Raw genomic sequence first — 6000 nt, 5'->3', positions numbered from 1 at the left:
CCACGTTGCCTCATTGAGAGTCGTGGCTTCTATCTCCACCGGAACAATGGCTCTGGGCGGAAGCATTCTACCCGTCTTCGTGACCAGTCTAGGTGCTTTCACGTCCTCTAGTTCTTCGATTACGTTAACGGGTAACTCTCTGAGCAATAATTCAGCGCCATTCGGGACGTAATTAATTTGGAGCCACTTGAACTGGCTCAAAAAATCGTTGCCCAAGAGTAACTCGATCCCTCTCATTTTCAATAGAATTACTTTTCCACTGGCCCTCATTCGTCTATGCTCGATTTCTAGCCCGAAGGCTCCCAGCGTAAGAACTCTCTGGCCGTTTACCATGACTACAGACGGTCCATCTCATCCCATACGACGAGCTTCTAGTTTCTCTTGCATGTTCGGAGACGCCACCGACACCACCGCTCCGGTGTCAATCACGGCCTTGATCCTTATTCCCCGACACACTACCTCTTCGGTTATCAGGCGGAAAGAGTCAATAAGCAGTACGGCCGCCTCTCCTGAGTCGGCTTCGTCGGCCGACACCATGCATACGGTGTTCCGGTCATCTTCTTCGGAATCCCGTCGCCTAGCCTGCCAGGCCTTTCCATCTTCCTTACGCCTATCGTTTCTCCATCTGTTCTCTCCCTCGTCTCGAAGATCACTCCGCTGACCGCCCTTCCCATCTTCTTTCGGGGCCGCACTTTTCTGTTCTTGGCCCTTCTCCGCCCTACAGAAACGAGCGATGTGACCCGCTTTGGCACAATTATGACAGATAGGCTTCCCATCCGAAGTCCGAGATGCGAACGACAAATTTTTTTTAGTTTCCCCGTCCACCCTCCGGCCTGGGAGATTTTGACACGCGTTTTAACTCGGCGATCTCAGCTTTTAATTCCAGCACCAGGTCTATCAATTCGGTCCCAGCTTCCTCCTTTGGAGGAGGTAGCCCCTTCATTGGTCCCAACACGCTCACTGCCCAATCGGGTCGAATAGCCAACTCCGACGCTTCCGTGTGCAGCTGCACCACAGTCAAGAATTCCGCTGTAGTTCTCGGGCTAGTCACCCAGATCTTCTCGACAAGGGTAGGCTTCAAACCACGAAACAGATAGTCCACTTTTGCCTCTTCCAACATCCCTGGGTATACCCTCCGACACAAATCGATGACTTCGTAGAAGTATTCCACCCCTGATTCGTCTATCCCTTGCTTCCGCTGTCGTAACTTTGCCTCTTGATAGCGGCCATAATGTTGAGGCTGGAAGGCGCTAAGAAATCTCGTTCGTAGTCCGTCCGTCCCAGGCACAGCCACCACCCTGGTGCTGCTGCCACTGTCGGTGATCCCCGCCACACCACCGGCGCTCCCGAGCAGAGAAACCATTTCCTAGCCGCCTCATCCAGCTGCATCCCAAAATTCTCGGCAATCTCAGCTGGTCCCCAGCGGTTATAGAGAGCCGTACTCTCATAACGCTCTAGCCAATCCACTGCATCCTCATCTTTCCTCCCATAGAAGATCGGAGGAGTCCGGTACTTCAATTGGGGGGCAGGTGGTCGTTGGGCAATGACTACTGGTGACGCGGTCCGAGAAACCGCTGAACTGCCTGACGACTCACTCGCAAGCTCCTCTTCGTCTGCCGAATCTGCAAGTGATGACTTTCTCGAGGATATGGGTCGGCTTCTCCAACCGTGCCAATCCGAGCCCTCCCGACTGGTGCCCTCTTCCGCCTCGGGAGACCGTTAGGATTCCTAGCCCCAGTCATGTTCTCAACAAAACAACTCTTACGAGACGCATGGGAGAACTCAACTTCATGGGATGATCCACTCGAGGAAAATCTTTTGAGCCGTTGGAAGCAATGGAATTTCTCCCTCCGATTCTTAACCCAAATCAACCTTTCGTGGTGCTTCAAGTCCACGTCCGACTCCCCAACCAACACACAATTGCACGCATTTTCCGACGCATCAGAGAAGGGTTACGGTGCAGTCGTTTACATCAGAATGGAGTTTTTAGAACGAGTCGAAATCGCCTTCGTCTGCGCGAAACCAAGAATTTCACCAAAAAAACCACTCACGATTCCCCGCCTCGAGCTAAACGGAGCTCTTATGGCTTACCGGCTAGTAAATACAGTCAAAAGGGAGCTCTATGTTTCTCTAGAAAAAGTTTATAACTGGACAGACCTTACCACAGTACTACGATGGATATTTTCAGAACACCGCTGATATAACTAATATGTGGCCAACCGCGTAGGCGAAATATTAGAAGACGAAAACGTCAATCGATGGGTGTACGTCCCAAACAAAGAGAACCTCACAGACGACTGCTGTCGTGGATTAGAGCCGGAGATCTTAAACACAATGCACCGCTGGTTCCAAGGTCCGAACTTCCTTCGGCAGTCCCAAGAACAGTGGCAAAAATTTCCCAACCCACACATGAACAGTCTGCAAAAATTTAACCCCGAACTCAAAGGAATGGGAAACAAATCTCACCCTTTATGGGTCGGGGCAATAGGGGAGCCAGAAGTTAATGTTTTCGAGAAACTAATGATAAGAAGATCTTCCCTAAACTTAATAATTCGTTCGAGAGCACTCATTAAACGCCTCTTCCGTCCCCCTACTACAACAATCAAAAAGGGCTCCTTGGTTCCGCCATCAGAAACCGAAATTTCTACAGCAAGGCGGTTCTTGGTCAAACTAGCACAGAAAGCCTTCTTCTTAAAGGAAATTAAGTCTATAGAAGACCACAAACCTCTACCCGAAGACTCTCACCTCGTTCAACTCTCCATTTTTGGATAACGACGGGATCTTACGTGTCGGCGGCAGAATCCAACGTGCAAAATCTCCATACTCAGTAAAACATCCAATTCTGCTGCAACCCGACCATAGACTTACCACTCTGATAATCGAGAAACTCCATGATGACCTATCCCATGCCAAAACAGAATATATGTTGAGTAACCTACGTTCCACCGAACGGGGAACGTAGGTTACCGTTCGGTGGGTCCTGCGAGGAAGAACAACGATAAAAAAGGACGATCAGCAGCTGTTTAGTATGTCGACGAAGGAACGCAAAGCCTGTATCAACGTATATGACGGCACTCCCCGTCTCTCGCCTGCAGACCTTCAACCCCGCGTTCACACACACTGGGATTGATATGCTCGGTCCAATCCCTGTAAAAATGTTTCGGCGCCAACTAAAGCGCTACGGTATCCTATTCACGTGTATGACTACAACGTGTATGACTACAAGAGCACTACACTTAGAAATGACTGAATCTATGGAGATGGACTCTTTCCTTCGGGCGTATAGTCGTTTCATCGTACATAAAGGGAAACGTTCCCACTGTTATAGTGACAATGGAACCAATTTTACCGCTGCAGAAAAAGAAATTAAAGACGGGATCGCCAAATGGAATAATGAAGAACTCATAGGGAAGGCCAACGCCGAAGGTACTACTTGGCATTTAGGTGCCTTGGAGAGCCTGATCCGATCAGCCAAAACAGCACTCGTTGCGGTCCTACACGGGCAAGCTACTACTGATGAGGTCTTGAGAACCGCACTCACATTAGTAAAAGGCCTACTAAACAGCAGACCTTTAACTCACGTAAGTTTCGACCCGAACGAGCCAGAAGCACTAACACCCTACCACTTGCTAATTGGACGTGCCAACCCGTACATACCTTTAAACATCGTCGACGACAGTGACATAAGTTCACGCCAACGTTACAGAGCTGCTCTCGCTTTGGCAAAGCAATTCTGGCGTCGATGGTTAAAGGAGTACTTACCTCGGCTGATTGAGAGAGAAGAAAGTGGCTGGAGCACAGAAGAAATATTATGGTCGGAGATATCGTCATCGTCTTTGATTCAAGATCACCAGATTGACACTGGCCACTAGGAACGCGACAAATGTCCTCCCCGGTCCCGACGACATAGTACGATCAGCAATGGTAACCACTCAACACGGGGAATTTCATCGACCATTCACCAAGCTGTGTTTATTATAAGAAGAGGGCAGGAGGAACGAGCCTCAAACAGAAGACCGGTCGTTAGACCATTACCCCCCTACTTTTATATCTCTCTACTTGACTTTGTTTTTGGAAAGAGGGTTGTTCGTTTCTTTGTTGTTTCCATATTCACAGGCTTTTTCTGACATAATCGTCAGTTTTTTTATGCCAGGGCGTATCTTATTTTTGTTAAAACAACTATCATCTTGTGCTCCTATTTTTTAACTGATGACTATGGTACAGTAGCGGTCCACGAAGTGGGAGGCTCGCAAAGTGGGAATTCCTACAAAGTGGGAAGGGGTGAAGCCTGCACCAAAAAGACCCCTTTAGCCTCGTATTCTTTGAACTTGCGCGGGGATTCAAACTTCAAACCCTTTTTAGCTTGTTTTCTGCTCTAAATATATGATGGAAATCGCTGCCGAGTAAAAGAACCCTATAATAATTGAGATAACTCACCAGTCATATTTAAAAATTCGTTGTGAAATTCAATCAAAATTTGGTGATTTATAGTCTACTTCATGTGTTCTATTTTATTACGATTAAACCACGATATAATAGGAAAGGTACACTCTCGGCTATCCCCAAGACCGGCGGGTGTTCAGTAAAGGGTCCCAAGATTCCCCGCCAGGTTCGCTAGTATAGGAGGCCCATCGCCTCTCGGGGGTATAGTAAAAATTGGGGTTTTTCGTTCGTTATTTATAAAATTACCAATCAATGTGTCCAGAAATGGATTTCATTTAAGCTTAATTTAATTCCCTATCCTTAAATACCTAACTCATCTAGATTAGGCAATTATTTATATGTTAAATTTGTGATTGAAATTCACAATTTTTTGAAATTTGCGCCTTACGCAACATTGCCTATTTCATTATATTAAAGACGTTTGTCTTCTCTCTAGTGCAGCAACTTTTACACCTTTGTACTTTTATTGTAATAGGACGAGTTTATGTTACCGGCTGAGGCCGAATATACGGTATGTTGTTTAACTAGATGTTTTATGTCTTTAATTTCTGCATTTTTATAAAAACGAGTTAATAAGACTGTTATCTTAGGCTCAGTATGCCGAAAAAATGCTTTGTTTATGGTTGTTCAAGTGGTTACAGGCAAAGTGAAAAAGTGCCTATGTTTAAAGTTCCTAAAGATGACACTTTATTCATCAAATGGAAAAAAGCTGCTAAACGAGGCAGATCTGACAAGACGCTTTCCAAGAATGATCACATTTGCTCAAAACATTTCCTAGAGCAGGATATAGTTAAAGGGGAGACTGACTTCAACGGTGTATATACACCAAGAAAAAAATGGTGGCTAACAAAAGGAGCAATTCCTGTACTAGGAAAAGGTAACAACACCGTTTTATTTTAAAATGTTATTCCCTACTAATGAATAATTTGAATTTTAGATTCAAGTAACCTGAGAAATAGTCGTATGGCTAAGAATGTTACCAGCGACATGAAGCCAGAAAGTCACACTGGTCAGGATATCATTGACATGCAGGATGCTTCACACGGTAGCTATAATGTAACAGCAAATGTGCAAACTGTATCACATATTGACTTGGAAACAACAGTTAACTTGCAGGGTGAATCATCTAATAATGGCACTGCCAGTGACACCAACGAAGACCCAGCAAATGTGCAAGCTGTTAATGACTTGGAAACAACAGTTAACTTGCAGGGTGAATCATCTAATTATGGCACTGCCAGTGACACCAACAAAGACCCAGCAAATGTGCAAGCTGTTAATGACTTGGAAGTCACAGTTTACATGCAGCGTGAATCATCTAATAACAATGGCACTGCCAGTGACACCAAAGAAGACCCAGAAAATGTTAAACAAAATTCATTGCAAGAATCTATTGACGGTCTAATCTTAGATCCAACTGAGGCCAAAACACCTAATGCATCTTGGTGCTGGCTACCTGCCGAAGTGGAAGCTTTTGGCAAAGAGAGACGAGAAAGTTATACTAGAACCTGTGTGAAGTTTACAAAGGTTGACGATAAAGTAGTTTACTCAAAATCC

Source organism: Daphnia magna, linkage group LG6 (genome assembly GCF_020631705.1).
Source record: "Daphnia magna isolate NIES linkage group LG6, ASM2063170v1.1, whole genome shotgun sequence".
NCBI classification, from domain to species: domain Eukaryota; kingdom Metazoa; phylum Arthropoda; class Branchiopoda; order Diplostraca; family Daphniidae; genus Daphnia; species Daphnia magna.
The sequence above is the reverse complement of the archived record's forward strand: the minus strand, read 5'-3'. Positions refer to the sequence as shown.